The following is a 21468-nucleotide window of genomic DNA, read 5'->3' as shown; positions in this document are numbered from 1 at the left end:
ATTGGCTGATACATCACTGCAATTTCGAGATGGCAAAGCTTATTTCTAATAGCCCTTTGACATTTTGTGTGACATATATTTCCAGTGTTCTTGCAAAATGGCATTGCATGAATGTATAGTAGAACAATTAAAGAACGTGATCACCCATTCTTGAGAACTGGGACAAATAATGTTTTGACAACAAAAGCTTAAAAATGATTAACACCAACACTCTAATTGCAATTTTTGGGTAAAATTTTGCTCTTTAAGGATTTTATACATATGAAATATATGTAGTTTAAAGTATAATTCTGGTCTGCTTTTTTTTTCTTTCTTTTTTTCCCCTAAACTTGCTCTGTGCCAGAAAACACCCTCATTCCAGACAAGATTTGACAACTTCAAACAATTTAGACATGTTGAAAGCCTTCAAAATCTAAAACTAACAATACCTCCTGATAACACAGGTATAAAATGTGCTATTAAAAGTATCTTTGTTTTCTTTGATTTTTTTTAAATGAAAATGCTGGCCCTTTGAAGTTGTTTCCCAGCTTTAAAGGTTTTTTTTTCTTTTTTTACAAACACATGATTTAATCAGGCATAAAAAGGGTTAGCTATACCCTAAGGACCCCTGCCTCACTTCCTGTTATAAGAAAGGCAGCAATACAGCTTGAGCACTGGTAAACTTTCTACTTTTTCAACAAATTCATTAAATAATATTGCTATCAGATATGTTGCAACTAACATTTTTTTCATTATTGATTAATTGGCTGATTATTTTCTTCATTAATTGATTAGTTGTTTGGTGCATAAAATGTCTGAAAATGGTGAAAAATGTTGATCGCTGTCTCCAAAAGCCGAAAGTGACGTCCTCAAATGTCTTGTATAGTTTACAACCTAAAGATTTTAAGTCATGTAATAGTCACTGGAGTAGAGAAACACTGTCGCAGAGAACAAAAGACACGTGTCAGCTCTGTCGTAGCTAAGTAAGAATTAAGGGTTAAAATGTATATTAAGAGAACTCTGAGCAGCTTTAAAAAATAAAATGGCTGCTCACTACGACTATGCTGTGAAATGGAAAAATGTCAATGCTGTCAGGTTTTCCATCTGAAAGAGCTGACGTTTACATTTAATAAAAAATGCAATCATATTGGCTCTCAAACCGTTACAAGGTTTAACAGCCAAAAGTTTGATCTTTTAAAATATATTTTCCTGCATAATTGAAAAGTAAAACTCAAATCCCTGTCTCAGTTCTCAAGAATGAGTGTTATACAATACTGCTGAGTAAACTAAGACTGTTAAAGTAAAGTTAAAGACCCCAAAAAGCTAAAGACTAACCTTACCAAACCCTGAAAAAATATGTAGCAATCCCACAACATTGTTTTTCATGAGTCTAATCATTGGTCAGATAGGTAAGATACAATAAATAGAAACATATGGCAGGTGAAAATAGGGTATTTAGGCTTTGACGTAATTTTGTCGTAATGGCTAACTTAAGCTCTTTTTTCAAATAGACACAGAAAATGACATTTTTATAGAATTATCATTGTTATTCCACAACCCTGGATGGGGAGGCATTGCATTAATGCAGAATAGTACAATAAGTCTGTGATACAGTATGCGAGATGAAACAGTGTAAAAACAATAGACCGTAGTGTTTGGCATCAGTTAACTGGGCCGTTGACTTAACAAGATGACAATTAGTTGTGTTGTTTGTGTCTGTAGGCTTTCATCATAAAATAGGGCAGTAGGTTAATGCTGTGGCCACGCAGGTACAACAAGACATAAGCTAAGTTGAGCTGAGGCTATTCCATAAGAAAAGGCCCAGAACGGTTCTCTTTTTCCTAGATAGTCTAGTTTCTAATCATTATCTCACATGATAGATAAAGTTTTCATTTGGAGAGAATAAAAAACAGATGGTGACCTTCTCTGTTCAGACCCATGCAATGACATTTTTGGACTGGTTGGCAGTTCAAGTGCACTCAAAATGACCCACTGTAACTGTTCAATAGCTTAGGAGTCTGTGTGAGATGTAGTGGTTATTTAAACTGACCTCAGCTTATAATGTATACATTTACTACCTGCTGTATAGCCTTTATCGTTATAGACCCGTTTACATACTTACCCTGTTGTTGTCTTGGTTGCGGCCGTGGCCCCTTGATGAATGCAGTCATAATAAAGACAGACACTCAAAGAGCTCAGAGCCTGTTGTGTTCACAGAAGTTAGACCAGAGATCTGCTCAGCTGCTGCTGTCAGGTATAAAGAGATTAAAACCCAGAAGCAAAAAATATGCCTTTCCATCTTTGTCTGAACATTATGCACTACGCTCATATAAAACCAGTTTGCAGTAATATAGTTTCTGTTTACCTGCAACATTTAGTCAGAGGCAGGGTGACCTTCATAACATTCGGTGAAATGGGCAAACACAGTGCTTGACCTTACCCCAGAGATCAGAGTTTGTTTGGAACTAAGCGTTGACATTTAAATATGTAACCAGAGCGTAAAATTTTCCTTAATCTTACCAAATGGTTTAAGTTGCCTAAACCCTTATCACACTTTACTTGCCTTGAGCAGATTTTCTTGGAATCAAAAATTGAGAAACGGTGGTGCACTAGTAAATGTTGATATTGAACCTTTTGTGTGTATTTGTTGCTTTTACTTTGAACATATTTGCAGGATGTCACCAATTGACATTTTGCATATATTCAGTGTGAATATTTTGGCTATTGCATGACTATTGCAAAACAGTGTAGTCACATTATGAATGTTATTCAGGAGGAGTCAAGGTTGGGCACTGGGGAGATGGAACTGCTGCCAAATAAACCCGACACAGACTCTGACTCCTGGGGTTTCCTCATGTCCTTTGTGAATATAGACACCTGCCTGTATAATTTGTTTATGCATACCTCTGATTAGAGGAGAGGAAAGTGGGTGAAATACTGGCATCACTTTTCTTTCTCTTCAAGTACCTCCAAAACAGCTACATAATAAATGTACAGTAAGATGGGCTGTGAGCGTGTGCTATTCCTCTATATCAAAACCTATGTCAGTTCAATAGAGGCTTTTAATTACCTTAATAATAACTAATTCACATCATCAATGTGGTATCACTTAAAATAGACAGCATCTCCTTTAACATGGTGTAACCTTTGTGCAAAGCCAAAGTAAGACCAAGTTCCAAAAGTTGTAGAGGGTTTAACAGAGGACCTGGTATATACCTTTTTTAAGTTTTAATTGAGTTGTTTAGCCATTATTTAACCAGGTTAGTCCCTTTGAGGTAAGGATCTCTTTTACAAGGAAGACTGGGCCAAGATGGCAAAAAACAATTTAACGTACAAACACACATTAACAACATTAAAAAGTGCTCATATAAAACACTGTGGAGACAACCTGGACTCCATAGTTTTCGCCAGAGTTTTAAACTCGTTCAAGGTTACTGGATTTTGAAGTTGAGGATCAGTTTGGAAATGATTCCATGCAGTTGGTGCAGGAAACCTTTCTTTCCCAATTCAGTTCAGAGTTTGGGAACAACAAATAACAAAATGTCCACAGGACAAAGATTATGACTTACATGTTTCCAGGTTAAAAGACAAGATAAGTAAGTAGGACTTTTTCCCAGAATGGTTTTGTAAATAAATACATACCATTGACACATAAGAGAGACCAACAGAAGTAAAGTACACACAGTTTGTAATGAATCTCATGATCCACAGCATCCAGCACGTAAAGACAATGAGGAGAGGAATTCATATACAACACGTCTCCATATAGTCAATAACAGGTAAAAAGTTAGACTCAAGCAGTTTCCATTTCACAGAGAAAGACAAGCAAGACTGGTTTCTGTTGTAAAATCCTAATGAGAGCCTAATGAAAGCCTTCTTCCAGTGCAATGATTACTACAAATTCTAAATCTTTAAAGATGTTACATGTTGTGTAACAAATTCAGTAGTCTTCAAAACACTCAAACGCATTATTCATTGCCAGGGATATTTTTCATTGTGTAAATTACTTCTAATATGGAAGGCAGAATTCATATAGTTTGAGTTTATAATGAAATATCTTAAGCAGGTTAAGTTTAAGTTAACAAGGCCAATAATGGCACTACTATAGCAACCCACTTATCTCTTGTCTGTATTCCCAGTTCATAATAACACTGACCTTGCTTAATTCATAGACAACATAGAATGTGATTTGTTAGATGCTAAATGTGGGTATCCAATTAGAGTAGCCCTCATGAGGGCACAGCCACTTTGTTCTAAGTGGCCAAGGCTGGTAAATTAGACTATTTACTGGACTATTTTCGCAGACAAAATTTTTCCGTGGATAGTAAACAAGGACAAAATGCTTCAATCAAGATATGTACGATGTAATTAGTGAAAGCACAGTGCATTTTGAACCTGAGGCTCTCCGGTGGTCAGGTCCCTGTGCTACAGTCACAAAATAGCGAGGTGACCTGGGACCGCTGCAGTAACAAAACACTGGCTGAAATATGCTCAGTGTGGCTTCATCAGATGGAATCAACAGAACTGAATTAAATGAGAATGAAAATAAATAATATTTTTAATTATTAACATAGTAACAATACATATTTTCTTTTTTGTAAAAAAAATAAAAAATATTAAACCATGAAAGACATTACCTACAAGAAATTATAAAATCAGGACCTCACTGGCATTTTCATCCCCTGTGGCTGACTATTGGACGTATTCATTAGGCATAACCAAACCGTGCTGATTAGCATTCAAAATCCAGCTCTGTTCCTGTAGCCAGAAATGTGTAACATTTTCAAACATTCTGGCAAATGTTTCATTAAAGTGTTGCTAGCCCCCAGCTCCATTCCGCTCCAGTCTCCACTCTATCAGGCCTTCCCCAGAAGTGATTATGCTAATTGCTGTTTGATCAGATGATTAAATTATAATTTGATTAATCCCAGGCACTAAACGCTCTGAATACGTTGATATGTATTTTGCTGCCTGGCAGTGTTTGCAGAGCCCCTTGTCACCAGGCAGGCTGTCTGAAACACACAGCCCAGGTATAGCACAGGGAGAGATGTATGCAAGGCTTCATTGGGAGCTAGTTATGAGCATGAATGAAACACTGTTTTTGATGTACTGTGGTCTAGTAATCACTGAAAACATGATGATTAATAAAGGATCACGCTCGTCGGTGTGCAGATTGAGTGCAGCTCTAATGCAGATCGCTGCCATTTTCTCAGCCATTGCCTGTCTCTGTTACTCTCAATTGACTGTGTATCCATCAGGGTGATTTATAATAGTGCTGTATAGACAGGCTCCCGTAGGACTAAATAATGAGGGCCCTATATTATATGCCCACTATAGGATTTAATGCCAGGTGTATTTTTGGTCTGACCATTCTGTGGTTTCAGTCTTGTTTTGCTTCTTGACTGAAGGTACATTTCAGAGTTGAAGTGATGTTCGATGCAGAAAAGTAGAAGATTTCAAAAAATCACACACAGATGCACATAATAGATTGGCTCACTATGTGTTTGTATAGCAACAATAAGGGAGGGTTCTCCTGCAGTGGGGTTACTGAAGATGAAATACTCTCGCCTTTGAGGCAAATGGAGGGCTGTTAAAGGGGGGGGGGCATGGATGGAGGGAGAGAGTGTTGGTGGGTGAGGGAGGGGGCGGTGATATTTTTCTGAAGCACAAGAGGATGGCTGTGAGCGGAAAGGCAACGATGTCTAGTCATCTGACCCACAATCCCATTTAACCCCAGGACTTTGATTTGCCCTCCACTGTCAACTGCCAGCCTATTTCGCCTCTTTGTTTCTCCCCTGCAAATGGTTTTTGTTTTAACCACAACGAGACGATGCAAAACAGCACGACAATAGAGCAAAATTCCTTCTGTTGTAGCTTATTACACAGCTAATGAAAACACAGTGGAAAATCTCAAAGCTTTTCTTGGATAAGTGATTCAGGCAGTACTATATTCTGTTTATTCACTGTGATGCAATTAAACTGCATGAGATTGTTTTGTAATAAAGTGCTAATACACTGCATATGAAACCATTATTACGATGTAAGCAAATCTATTTCATGTTCATTTGGCCTGTAAATCAATGTAAGTAATTAGTAGGACAGGGATTTTACACTTTTCTCCTGTTTCGTTACTATTACAATACTGAGGTGCTGATTTGATATGTATTTGATTATTAATTGTTGTGACTCTACAGCTATTGTTCCTCAATACTGTGATTTATTGTGATTTTTCTTTTTTAACAATTAACTTTGGAAAAAGCACACAGCATAAAGAGCCTTTAAATTAACATCCTGGAAATTAAACTTGAAACTGTGAATTTTGAGTTTTGACCTTTGAAGGTTGCTGTAGGTGGCCAGTGTGGAGTGTTGAAGCCAGAGTGGCAGATGGAGTCAGCAATGTAAAGTCAGCAGCTATTAGTTTATTATGCTATTTATTAGTTTCCACAGAGCATAGGAAATATATGCTTGAAAGACCACTTGTGGTTTTAAATTAAACATATTAAGATATATATATAAAAAAATCACAATACTTAAAAGAATGTATATTACAATTTGTGCCCAACCAATATGGGATTTTTGAGATGATACCAATTTTAGAAGGGACAATTTCACAAATTACTGATATGGTGACCAATATAGTGAATTTTTGAGATAGAATGAAAAGAGACTTTTTCAGTGTGGATTGTACATCCATTTTGCACCTACATGACTATGCAAAGGAAGGCGGCTTTCAGTTAAAAGTTTCAGTTAAATATTCTTTAACATGTTAAATAGCTTAATATACATTGTCAACTCATTTTGGAAATTAACTCTGAAATTAAGAATCAATAGGAATAAGAATAAATCAGAATAGATAAATAAAAAAATACATAAATAAAAAATAGACATCAGTACTGTTCCATATCAATTAATTGCTAGATATTTTAATACTTACAATCAATTAGGGGTGGGTTGTAGAACAGGGAGCTCCTCTTGTCCTCATATGTTTCCCACTGTGCTAAATCCAGACTCATCCAAGCATTGTTTTCTACATAATATGATCTGTTAAAAAAGTTTACATGTTTGTGCATATCCAAAAAAAATATGCTGATTCCAGTATATCTGTTATAAGCCCAAATGAGCAAACTGATATATCAGTCGAGTTCTATAAGTAATGTATACAACAATTAAGGGCAACACTCACTCTCTTGCATACAAAAATGTATAACTCGTGCTCATGTGTGCATGGACAACACATGCTTCAGGTGGGGGTGCTACATGCACAAAACCATAAAATACAAATGGTAATGATGTGCTCTGTCTTTTTGCACTATTGAAAGGCCTTAGTCACCAGCTACCTTCTTTCTCCTTCACGTGTTTTGAGAATGTTTTCTAGAAAAGCACGTTTTCATCCAAACAGGCCATTTATACTCCAATACAGCATCTCGCTGCTTGTCCAGTGTGTATTACTGGTTCATAACCTCAAACAAGGCCCAGGGAAGCTGATGTATGTGTGTTTGTTATATAAACAGACTTTTCATATCCCACACACTGGTGTTAGTGGAGAGGTGCCCTGCATGGAGTATTTGGCAGGCCTGATGGTGCAGCTGCACTGATCAGACAGAAATATGAGTGAGAGCATTTTCTCTTTGTTTGTTTTGGAATTTGTTGGACACTTTATAGCCAACTATGCTTTCCAGTTCATTCTCTCAAACATTTTTTTGTTTGACTAAATGGACACACACCTGACCTGTGTGTTCAATGGGTATTTTTCATTTAAAATCAATTTAAATCAAATTGCAGATAGGAACATATCAGCGCTGCCTGAACTTAAGCAAACATTTCCCAGTCACATTTTTGGGCCTTGGTTTGCTCATGTTGCATTTCAGCTCTCAGTCATTCATGTCAAAATGTTTAGTCACATCTTGCCTTCAGTCATGTGTCAAATCAAGTCAAATTTATTTATTAAAAAAACAATTTAAGGAAAAACAGGTTAGTCATTACAGAGTTTTTCAGACAAGCTCACATGAAAAGGAAGCTTTGATGATACAACAGCTATGTTAATGGCTCCTCTAATGCACAATTAACCTTCAGTTAGTGCCATGCTGCACTGTTAAAACTCTCTGGAGAAATAATGTAAAACTCTGCTCAGATTTGTATTTAATTTGGTAATTATTCCATTGGGATGCATATGATATGTGCCTATATGTGGGCTATAGGCTCCTTTGCTGTGCTGTAGTATAATATGTAGATGATCTTCAAGCTGTCAGCCTTACTCCTTCAGCTAATCTCCTCGTTCATCCCTCCCTGCTGGGTTTAATGTCCTCCCTCTCAGCTCACCTGAGATCCACCTCCTCTCCCCCTCTCTCTCCGTCTATCAGCTCAGTCAGAGTTGCACTTGACAGTATAGCAAGCAGAGGTGGGAGGGATTTTACTGAAATAGAAATAATGCCTCTCTTCCACTTGCTAGAAGCATGCACAGTGTATATTATGCTGGGATATATTGCACACAAACTTGAGTCAAGCACTGTGGAACTGTTCAGACACGAAAGTCAATAACTAACGGTTCTAACTTAAAAAAAAAAAAAATCCTCCTACTAAAAACGTACTCCAGCACTTGGGGAAAAAGTCAAGACAGGAACTAAAATTTGACATTACTAAGCACCACCTGGAAGTCTGCGTTTGGTCGTGTTAGTCTATCAATAACTGACAGTGACTGCCATCGACTTTTCATAAGTATAATTTTTTCTTAAAGGAGAAGGGAACATTAAAAACTGCTCAAGCTAAAAGAATTGTATAACATTTACTGAATACACTTGAATCAAGTTTTGTTTTTGCAAATAGTTACTATAGATGAGACAATTGATCTCCCTGTCTGTACTGTAAATATGAAGTTGCTGCTAGCCATTGATTAGCTTAGCTTAGCACACTGGATATGGAAAACTGCCAGCCTGGTTCTGTCCAAACAAAAAATCTGCCGATGTGCACCAGATTCACAAATTAATTCATAATATCTTGCTGGTTTAAAACCAAAATGTAAAAACAACACATTGCAGTTTGCAGGGGGTTATGAGCCAAACTATTTCTTGGCCAGCTGCAGTGACTTCTCTGCTGGTTTCCTGGCAACTTCAGGATGACAACAAGACTCCAGGCTAAGCTAAACTAAGCAGCTGCTGCTGGTAGCTTCATATTTACTGTACAGACATGAAAGTGCTAAATCTTCTCAGCTAAGCCCCAGCAAGAAAGACAAAGTCAACCTGTTCCTTCAAGATGCAGAGATATAATCACAAAATCAGTATCAGTCAAACAGCTGGAGTACCTTGGTAGTCAGATGCTTACTGCACAAGCCACATAATCATAACCAGTTTGTTTCCAGCCCACCACTGTTGCACATCTTGCCCCCTTCTCTCTCCCCCTATTTCGTTTCTGCCTCTTCACTCATGTAACTGGCCCTGTTAGTACTTCCAAGAAAAATACATTTGTTTTGAACCCAAAAAGTTGGTTGAGCCACAAAATGACATTTCTTCCTGGGAACCAAAGTGGGTGTGTCATATTGTACAGGTCAAGCATTTCCTGGTGGAAATACAGGCTGGTTTGCTAGATAGCATTCCAAGATTCTTGAATGGAAACGGTTCAAGGACCAGAGCTTATTCTGTGGAAAATTCCATAAAATACAATAAAAGTCTATGGCCATGCTAGTGGTTTTGTCTGGCTCAGTAATATGTTGAGCTAAATATTAACATTAACATGCTCACAGTGGCATTGCTAACATACTGATAGCAGCAGATATAATCAGGGCACAAATTTAGCTCCCGCCACTAGTCAGTTGCTAATATAATATGCAAGCGGCTGGTAAACTCATTAGCCAAGAAAACAATCTGCCACTAGCGAAGCTTTCAACCTCCTTGATTAGTTTGTTACCTCAGGTTATATTAATTTAAGAAAATTTAAATCCCATGGACAAAAAATCAGGCATACATGGCTACTGTACAGGTTATGGGTTTAAGTTGGCTCTCTAATACAGTACATGAGCTGACTTCTGTGGCTCCAGAGCTCTGCAGTGTAACCAGCCTCTACATCAAGCTCTGATTCACACTTTGATATTCATGTGGAATAATATTAGAAGTTGCTTCATTGGATACATCCTGTCATTTCAATACTGTGTCACTTAGGAAGGGTAATGGAGCATTATGAATGTCTCATATGGTTGTTTTTACCTCTTTCTCTTCTTTCTCTTGATGTGCCTCTGCATATTAGCTTCAGCGGCAGCAGCTAGAGTTTGTTTACTTATTCGCAGGAGTTTCTCCTCTTTGCTTCTTAGCCGTCTCGCTCTTTTATTTCTGTCTCTGTCAATTTGCAGTATTTGTCCATTTCCACCATGGTGATGTAACTGATTAAAGTCTTCAAAGTACCCAGTACATGGGAACTCCCTCCTCTACTGTTGGCGCTCATGTAAATGAGCGTTTATATGCATCAACTAACCCACTCCACAGTGACTCTCGTCTCGCCCTCCAGAGAGTTGACATCAGAGGAGGGTATCATTGTTTTACATAGCGGCTCCATGGCACTGAGCGCACCCCTCAACATTATTCATGAGGGCAAAATGGGAACCGGTGATTTGGGAGAGTGAGGGGACCCTGTTCTCCGATCTGCATCTCGGATCAGCGCTGCACTTCTCTTTACCGCTCATTGTGTAAACCCCCAGGGCAGGAGAGGAGGGGGGTGGAGGTTGTGGAGGTGGAGGGGGGCTCGGATGCTTACTCACTGTCATCATGAGGCCGTCCTGTCCTCCACCCCATCTCCACCCCTCCCTACCCCTCCCCCTTTTGCACTCCCCCACCCCCTACTCTTTCTCTCCCTAGGCGGTCTCTGCAGAGCTCTGCCTTAATTACCTGCATTGCCTGCCATGAGCTGTCAGTGTGGCTCAATGCTTGTTTGCCCCAGTGGAGTTGCCCTAATGTCTTGATGCCCGGGTGCCCACTGTAGCACCGCAGAGATCCCTGACCTGGTGAGGGCCACACTGTGGCTGAGAGCCAACTGGACTGTAATGTTTAAATACATTAGCGGCCTTGGGCAGGGGAGACATGTTGTGGCTAATAGCTAATTCAATGTGATAAAATCATAGGAGAAAGGGTGAATATCAGGCTGTTGTTGAAAAAGCCAAGCAGTCAACCAGGACATTATGAAATAATGTGAAGCATCAATGCGTTTTTTTTTTTTCATTTCAACAAGAAAACAAGAGACTCCCGACCACATTCATCTAAGGTTGATTAATGGTGTTTGGTTGAGGTAAACACAGGCCCAGCAAAAAGCCCCTGACACATCAGTGGGCTAATGCACAGGCTAATGCATAGGCCTATTTATGTTGTGTGTTAGTGGGACCTGTATTGATCAGACGTTTACTTAAATAAATTGCCTGGGTGATTTGGAAGCAACCACTGATGGGCACTGTCAGAGTGGAGGTCCTATTGAACACACATTAGACGAAAAATAGAAGGTTTGTTTGTTTATTCTTTTGGAGTGGAACATCACTGAGGATCTTTACTATTGCTGCTTTCCCAAACCAGTGTGTAGAATTTATTGGCATCTAGCAGTGAGCTTGCAGGTTGCGAGCACCTCGTCTCACCCTCTCCTTCCAATGATGAAGAAGGGCGGTATCTATTTTTTCATATCTTCATACCTTCCTGACATTTTACGGAGTATATGATATTTTGATGCTGTTTGTGTAAAACTTAACCGCCTCAACTCTACTCCACTACAGATAGAACACCTTGAATGTAGGTGAAGTTGATTGTCATAGCAACGCTACTCTTGCAGTTGGGGAACAACACACACTCAGGAGCGTGGCTTTAGTCTTGACAAGTTGAAGCTTTTATTCACTAACAAACTTACACTGTACATTTACTGCCATGACTTCACGACTCACATTTTGCTTCATGCTACTTTGACCAATCAGTGTTCTGCAGTGTTTGCTAGTTTGTCTTTATCATCAGAGCCAAACCCAAAATGCTCTGAAACGGGCGGAGGCATTTTTATTTATTAGGAGTTAGTCCTGTAACTTTGTCCCCCAGACACTGCTACATTACGCCCAGAGGCAGGGATCATTGTTCTGTTTTGCTGTGTTTTATACCAAAAGCTTCTTCCTTTTAAAGTGAGTAATTGTACCGTAATGTGTAATGTGTAATTTTGTTGAAATGGGTTTTGTGTTGTTTGGGAACAGGTATCAAAGCCAAGGTACAGGTATCAGTATCAAAGTTTTTTTTTGCTGGTAATATGTAGTGCCTTGATATTGCCCAAGCATAGCATGTAGGAGAACCTAGAGTGGCTGTGAAACTTAGGCAAAATGCAAAAGGTCATGCCTAGAGCTAGTATCTGGTTTGTCTGTTCTGGACCACTGTAGAGACATGCTAGTGCAACATGGAGGTTTATGTGGACAAGGACCTGCACCCTCTGTAGATATCAATGGCTCATTCCAAAATAACAAAAACGCAGTGATTTTATTTTCAGGTAATTATTACACTTCAGAAAAACATACTTATGAATATTACATTCCATTTCAAGATATTTGAAATATTCTCAGTAATGGTGGCAGGCTAAACCAGGAACATTGCAGGCTGCATTGACTGCTCACTATCTCCCCTGTCAACCAAGCCCATGTCAGCCTCTATGTTCGTGGGCTCCTAGACATTAATGCTCATCCCCCCACATCCCTCTGACACGCCCGCATGCACTCTCCTTGACCGAAGCGTGTCTGGTGCCCTTGAGCTCCAAACACAGTAGCAGAGGCTCCACTATGGGAGGATTGCATTAGGAGTCACCTGCAATCCACGATTAGAGGCTTCAGCAGGGCCTGCCACCAATAGGTGCTGACATGTGGGACTGTGCCAAGCATTATTTCACACAGCAAGAAGAAGGGACCCACCTCACTAACCCAACAGGACCCCTCCTCCTGCCCCCCTGTGAGCTTTTCTAAAACAGAAAACACAGGAAAAAAAAGTTCATCTATTATACATGGGTGAGATTCATAATTAAACAATATCACTTTTTCCTCTTTGTGGTTTTGGCTCATGGAAAACTGATGTCGATTAAGACGGGCTCCAGCACAGGCGGGCATATGGTGACTGTTAGTGAGAGCATGTGTGTGTGTGGGCATGATAGGCATGGGACTGCGTTGGTGTTCAGCAGAATATTGCGATGGTATGTGTACGATGCCAAAGCCGTATCAAGAAGACTGAGATAGAATGACTTTAAGGATTTGTACAGTTTGTACATTTGAAGAATCAGATCTAAAAATAAGAATGCAACAACTTGTTTTATCGAAAATGTCTTCAGTGTTGGACAAGACACGAGAATGAACTTTTAGAAACAGCCCAATCATACTTTTTAGGTCTATTCAATAAGCGATAGCTAAAGAAGACAATTCATTTTAAAGTCAGATGCAGAAAACCAGCACTATCAACGGAGACAGAAATCCTTTGAGATGTGGACCAAAGCATTGCAGACTGCAGCCTTAATCTGCCAACCAGGCTGACGGCTGACCGACTATCGATAGGGTCCACATAAATCTTTCATCTCCCGTTTCAAGATTCAGTCTGCTCTTGTTTTGATCTTACTCCTGTGTTCCCAGTTTTATCAATAGATCCTTAAAAGTGCACCTCTTCCCTCTGCAAAAACAATGTGTTACATATCTCTCAGATGCGCATTTGTATGTGTTACATCTTACTATTTTATGACAGCCGTTAATGAGATTATTATTTAACGGTGCTGTACACAAACACACTTGATGACAGCCAACAGCCACCCACATACTGTCTCCTTTGCTTGCAAGCAAGCATTATGATAAATTGGGCTGGTTTGTCTTGGGATATTAATTTACAACTGAACATTCAAATAATATCCTCCAAAAATACAAATTATGTTTATGTAATTTCTGCTTTATTAGATAATTCTCAGTCAAGAATCAAAGGAAATATACTGCAGGGAGTGTCTGCTATTAAACCAAATTGAATGCATTATTGGACAAGTGGTTCACGTAGGGTAACGTCTGATAAAGAGGGATTTTAATTTGTGTCAAATCCTGTAGAACTGCAATGATAGTCGATCAAAAGAGAATAAGTTGCAAACTATTTTGATGATTGATTAATCATTGCAGTCACTTTTTAAGATAAAATGTCAAACATTTGCTGACTTTAGCTTCTTAAATGTAAGAATTTGCTGCTTTTTTGCCATTTATTATATGATATGTTAGAAGCAGTTAACTAGGAAATTGTTTGCCAATTTTGTGACATTTTACAGACTAAAGGATTCATCAGTTAATCTGGAAAATAATCATTAGATTAATTGAGATTAAAATAATTGTTGCAGGCCTAAAATCCTGTGACCCAGCAGGCGTGTTTACTGTGTATTTGTTGTGCTTCCCTGCAGCATCTTGATTTCAGGCTGCACTGCTTTTCAGTTGCAGGGACTTGTGAAGGTCCAGTGGATGATAAATACTGATCAGCAGAGGCAGTCGGTGGGCAGCTGGGTGCACTCTTCCTCTCTGGCTCTCTCCCCTTCACTTGCATTGTTTTTTTTTTTGCACCTGCATCCTCGTGTAAAGGTGGAGCAAGTCAGAATGTGAGAGACAGGGTCAGAGGAGCGTGAAGGAGAGATGAAGGTTAGAAAGGAATACAAACAGATGAAGCAGAGCTCGGAAATAGAGGGATGCAGAAAAAGAATGAAGAGAAAGGGAATAAGAAAGCCTTTATTTGAAGGTGGTTGTGGGATACAGCTGAGTTGGAGCATACCGTTGACCTCTGTTATGGCATTTCTCCCATACTTCACCTTTTTCTTTACATTCTCTTTCAGTCTGTCTCTGTTAATAGCAGCCTGCATGTAACTGTCGGAGTGCTTTTCCCCACTCAGCCCCCCACCCTCACTGTTTTCCTTGGCACTGCACTGAAAAATAAATGCACTCCCACTGTTATCTATCTGAACCATTGGGATCTGGCAGGGTTTTGCGTCCATCAGGCTTTCTCATCTTAAGGAATCAGCCACCCAGAAATGGGTGGTGGGAGAAGTGGAGGTGGTGGTGGTGGTGGGGTCTCAATTTTTTATGAGTTGGTGCAAAGCGGATTGAGACAAAAGCAGTTATGAGGCCGCCTCTCTTCTTCGCTCAGTCACCTTTCAAACACACTCAGACCAGAGCTTGCATGATGGCTGTTTGTCCTCATTTAGAGAGTGTCAGCTACTGCAGCAACCATCACACTGCCGCGCTAGATGTCCCTGATGTGATGTTTACTCATACAAAATACTGTACCAGGGATGTAAACGAACATTAATACATGATTTGGAAATGAACAGATGATGCACTCTGAAGAAATTCAAATAGCATCAAAATTTTTCAAACAAGTATTTGTTTTCTTTCCCCCACTGACCCGTCACTCGAGTTTTCACAAGATTTGTTGGTCAGTGCAGGATAAAGCGTGACTGATGTTGCACAGATGTTATTTGTACCTCATGATATTGAAGCCTGACTCCTTGGTGATCTGACAGTAGAGAGAAAACCTCAAAAGTGCATGCAATATGAGAGCAGAGAGAGCCTTTTTAGGTTTTTTATTTTATTTTGTTACATGTAAAACTCCTGCAGTATGGCTATGAGCTGAAATGGCTCATTTTTTGTCAGCAGGTTATGACATCAGAACATTACATTTGGCTGGGGTTCCTCATGTCACATATACATCCATGCAGTATGACCCAATATGCCCCAGTTCTGACTGGTACTTTCCAACTATTAAAGCTTGTTGTTCTATTTCCACTTGGCCTATTCCCTCGTGCCAGGACCATTAACAGTTACACAGCTTTTATAGAAACTCAGTTAAGACCCTCTTTTTCTTTTTTTGTGGAGCAAACCATGCTTTCTTATACTGCACTGTACTTTACATGACTTTATTTCACTGCCGTTTGTGGAACAAAACTGTTAATGATGTTATAAGATGAACACCACAAAAGGGTCTTTTGATATTCATTAACATCAAAGGAAAATGAAATACCAGAAAACTTACAGGTACACCACTGATTAATACAGGTCAACCCCAAGTTTCACTGTGATACATGAATACTTATTAAAAATTATTAAATTCTGTCATAAAAAAAAAAAAAAGTAAAATGTCAAACATACATGTTTGATTTTCTTTTTTAAGCATCAATATCTTTTGGCACATATATTTGCATTAAACTGGGATGAACTAAGAGCCTTAAGATTATAGTTTGTGAGGATGGAGCTTTTTCAATTGTGTACCACTGTCCCTTTTTTAAAATTAATAAAGATCAGCCACTGCATATTCCAGTATGGATAGTGTGGTGTATTGTGAATTACCTGAAATTACAAGGAGTCCAACAGTGTCACAGTAACAGCCTCTTGTATGTCTGTGTGTGTCAGTCAGAGCTGGACAATATGGTGAAAATCAAATATCCTGATGTTTTTGACCGGATACTTTGATATCAGTATTATCAATATTGACAGTATTGTTGGAATGAGTATTCTTGTTTTTACAAAATATTAACATACTGAGATTTTTAAAAAAAATAATCTTCAGTAATGTGGATATTATGACTAAGTTGGTAAATAATAGAAAAGATAATTAGCACCTTCACCTCACAGCAAGATGGTCGTGGATTTGAATCCTGGTTCAGGGCCTTTTTTTCTTTCTGTGTGGGAGTTTGCATGTTCTCCCCATGCTTGTGTGATTTTCCTCCGGGTGCTCTGGTTTCTCCCACCATCAAAAACGTTCTCGGTCTGTGCCCCTGACCAAGGTGCTGGCTTCAATCTGGAATTGGGATACCAGGATGGGTTAAGTACAGAGGCTCAATCTCACTGTACGTTCTACTTTATATGATTGTGTATGTGACAGTAAAGTTTACCTTTATTGTCCTTACCTTTAATACAGCCTGTAAAACGAGAAAAAAGACAAAACTTGTGCCACATCACAATAAATAAAAATATCCAAAATTTAAGATGATATATTGTCTCACATTATGATATCAACATTGTCCAGCCATAGTGTGAATGTGTTTTCAGTGCGTACTCTGATATTTGGGATATCATCATTAAAAATGTACACAAACGATGAAATGATGTCTTTGGAGCCAAATTAAGCAAATTGTGGTGAAGTAGTCGTCTGCTGATCAGTCATACAGTCACTGTAGCTCCCTGCTATTCATAACAGATGCTGAGATTTTATGATCATCTCGATGGCAGATTTTCCTACTTGAGAAAACCACTGACAAGCTGTTACTCTGTGTGATTACATGGTCATAAATTAACCCTTGATAAGTTCTGCATGCATCATTATGGGTAGTGAGCCATTTAAAATACTTTCTTCTTAGCCTTTTCACTGCTACTTTTTGAATGTACATGCACTACATTAATGTAGCTATATTAAAAGCCTTTTCTATGAGAAACATTTGTTTATCAAATGTGTCATTCTGAGGGAATAAGAAATGGTGATAAATGTAATGAGTAATCTGTCTTTATGAAGGTTAATACAGTTGTTAGTATGGACACATGCTCAGTCTTTGCTACACATTTTTAATGAGCCTTCTAAACCATTGATTGATTGGTGTAAGAGAAGCCAAGTGAGTAATCATTCTGCTGTCAAAGTATTTTTACAAATGCAGGGAAATGTGAGCAGAGTCACGTGATGACAGAACAATAACAGCTGAAGGTTATTTATCTGTGTGTCACCTGCAAAACAGGATAGACTGCCACATAGTACACACAAAATACTACCTCACTTGGAGGCAAACACAAGCATGTGTGTGTTGCCAAGCTTTATCAGCAGACTCATTCGTGAGGTCGTCGCTGTTGTCAGGTTACTCCTTTATTGGTAAAATGACACCTCAATGTTTGACTCTCCATCTAAACTATCTGTGTTTTTAGGTCATTCACGTTCAGGTTTCAGTTTGTCCAAACCAAAAAAAAAAAAAACATAAAAAGTCTCCCCGAACGGCTGTGTGTCATGGCTCCTCTGCCTTCTCTTACCACCTCCTGGATAAGAAGCTACCGTCTTGTAGCTGTCGACAACTACAGCCGTCCGCCTTTCAACACCTCCAGGCCTGGCCCTCAGAGTACTGCATGTGTGAAGTGAGTGCAGCTAGAAATGTGCGGAAACATGTGTACGCCGCGGTGTTTGTTTGTCGTAACAGGTTGAACGACCAGTGGGTGGAAGTGGCCGGTGATTTGAGCGCGCTCATTAGGAATTTATGAAGCGCTAAAATGTTTGGTCTCCGGGGAGGGGGGATTGGCAGCTGTCGCACATGCAGGCAGGCTGGCGACAGGAGGGGAGAGCCCACAACAGAGAGAGAGCAGAGACTGTAGACGTACAGTAGAGATGACTGAAATATTTACAGTATGTGACTGACAGTGGCTGTTCACACAATACCACTGCTAGCATCAGCTTTAAATGTCCATAATGTCACCCATGTTATTGTTTGGTCACGGTGATTTTTTATTTGGTTTGCCCTGCAAATGTAGCTGATTTCAATTAAATGTGCATACATCTACTTAACAGCCATATAGACACACTGGCATGAAGTTCTTCAGCTTAGTCACCCGCAATTTGTAGTATTTTAGCAGGCATCAAACAAAACAAACACAAACAATTACAGAAAATAATACAAAATGCAGAAACACCTGAAATAGTCTGATGAAAACTTAGCCTTGTCTTTACATAAGTTTTTATTCTGTTCAAACAAAGTGTTGATTCAGCTTCATTTTGGAGACTGCAGCTGGTGGTACTGTTGGATTTTATTGTGTTATACTGACATTTGTTTCTTTTATGTTTTTGTAACATTTATATATTAGACTACATGAAGTTTGGCTAGCTAAAGAACCTAATGAACTGGCAACTGAGTGTCTGTATTCAGATTAATATTTTTGAGCACTGGCCCCTCGTGCCACCAAGCCCGTGAATTTGGTGGGCAAAGTAAATTTTTGGTGGCACAAATGCAGAAAAGGCAATTTCACACAGCCTCAACTGTGACATTGTGTTGACTGCTTTTCCCAAGAATTCTGATGTGGTGTTTATAAAAGACACTGTTTCAGAAGAAAAACAAGCTTGACTTCTTGGCTAGTTGAGGAAACTGGCAGGAGACACTGCACCGTAGATGGCTTATATTCTAGATACTTAAACTCCTGCCTCCATTCTCTCCTAATTTTTTGTTGCTGTTTCTTTATAGTTCACCTTTTGTGTTTCTGGTTCTTCTGTAAGGATCGTGTTAGCAGGTTGAGTAGTAAAGCCAGACTTCAGTAGTCTCGAAATATCAGGAGCTAGCTGGCGATGAATACTGCTGGCTCCTTTTTTAGAGTGTTAAACTGAAAGCTGCTGAGGAATCAGGATGTTTGTGAAACTGTGATGTTGTGTTGGCGAAGGCTCACGTTCCATATCCACATTATCTACAGAATTTATTAGATGTGTTATTTGACTGTAGATTGAAAAGACTGTGCTGGTTTTCAGTGTAATTTCAACTGGAATGGACAAACAATATACACTGAATTGTTTACAGTCACCTTTGCATTTACTGTCAAATAATTTAACTTTGATGACCGGGTTAAAAATAACACAGGTTGTTAAAATATCATATCATATATCAATATTTTGCACAAAAAACAGCAATCGGCCAGTTTTACTATGGAGTTCAAACTATCAAACAGTCCTTCCTGGCCCTAAAATGGTACAATACTGTTGATAGATATACAGGAATCAATCAGGATAATGATTGACAAAGCCATTAATTTAGTTAAAAAAAAAAGATTGATTCAGTTAATTACATGTCCATCAGAAAAGAGGCAACTATGGCATCACCCATTTGTACTTACTATCTCCTCTTGTACAGAGACAAGACTGCAGAAGGCAGATAGAGATATTACCTACAGTAAATGACAGTAATGGTACAAGAAGAGTCTTCGAAACGGCACATTTATAGAAATATGCTACAATCTGGGTCCTGCAGTTCTCCCACATTGTGACTACTTATTTTCTCCACAACTCAAATAGCAGAAAAAATGGTGAAAAAAACAGTGGCTGTATTAAACACATCCTCCACCGTTCCTTGGGAACCAGCCAGTATACTGTACATATCCTGGCTTCATGCCAACAGTGTGGGCTGTCCATTACAGCAAAGAGTTGCATTGTCAGTTTTTATCCAACACAGTAACTTACTACAGGGGAAGTGCATCACATTACATTGACTTGCTTCATTAGTTAAGATGACTTGGAAACATCCTCTGCTGCACACTGTGGAGATGAACATGACAAATTGACTGCATACCAGCTTTTAGGGCTATTTTTCTGCCAATATCCAAATTGTAATTATGGAAACTGATTCTCAGCGAGTGTTTGACACCACAGCAACAATATAATTGTTGCAATGATAGATTACTTATTTAGATTCCAAGATTAAAGCTTTTGGAGGCAACAGAAGCTATGACAGCTTTTAATTCTGATGAAAGCATGGATGCAAATGAGTTTGTCAGGAGAGAATGTATGGTTGTTTGGCTGCGTGAGGGTAAACACAAAAACAGTAAAAAAAAAAAAAAAAAAGACAAATAAAATCTTTGAAACACCACTGTGATCGTGTCAACATTATTGCCTACACAATATGTCATAGCAACTTCAGTTGTACAGTACTACAGGGGGCTGCGACGGCAGAATTTTATTGAGCAGACACTGTGGGGGGCTGGACCTTCAAATGAAAGAAATTCAATTTATTTAGACCTAATTAGCCTGTAATATTTTTTTGTATTTTTTTAAAACACAGGAATTCTATAATAAACTACTCAACTAGAAAATGTTCCCAGACCTCTCAGAGGCAGTTCTCTGTGGAGTCATGGATAAATTCCGAAAACATACTATCAAGTGCAGGCCTGAATGGCAGGCCATATTAATCAGCTTAAACTGGTTTTGATGCTATCATGCATTTGCACCAGTATTGTTCATGTGGCACCTGTAGTTACTGGTGATGTGGTTTAATACGACAGGTCATATAATTCTGGGGGACGCAGTGCAAAGAGTTGGTTATCTGTCCGATAAGTTGTAGGTGTGCAGCCTCTTGCCTGCAGCTCTTCAGCTAACAGCTCACTGTGGCTCCACTGTTAAAAAAAATGCTGAAAACACCTGTTGTCTTGTTTTGCAGACGCATTTTAATTAATGATAGCGGCCAGTAACAAACACATTGCATTTCCTGTGACTACTTCGTAGTAATTCAATTCATGTTTCACCAGTTAAATGATTTCAATGTGAAGCTGCAGCTGAAGGAAATGTTCGGTTGGCATTAGCAGCAGCTTTACATGGCATTTTTTCCAGGGTTTTCACCAAATACACCCAGTTTATGATGTTGCTAATATATAACTATACTGCAATACTTTCATCAGTGGCCTTTCAGCAGGCTGGATGGAAAGCTTTGGTGGGTCTGGTGTTGCCCACGGGCCGCTAGTTGACAATCACTGATGTATTTAGGATGATTACTTAA

At 39.0% G+C, this 21468-nt stretch overlaps 1 protein-coding gene across 2 annotated transcripts in view; it reads left to right on the top strand.

Annotated features, from left to right (window-relative positions):
• dscama (Down syndrome cell adhesion molecule a) overlaps positions 1-21468 on the top strand; it is a 129446-nt gene that overhangs the window by 7368 nt on the left and 100610 nt on the right. The window lies entirely within an intron of this gene.

This window comes from Lutjanus erythropterus, chromosome 11 (genome assembly GCF_056507025.1).
Source record: "Lutjanus erythropterus isolate fLutEry1 chromosome 11, fLutEry1.hap2, whole genome shotgun sequence".
NCBI lineage: Eukaryota > Metazoa > Chordata > Actinopteri > Lutjaniformes > Lutjanidae > Lutjanus > Lutjanus erythropterus.
This window is presented reverse-complemented; position numbering and strand designations above follow the sequence as displayed.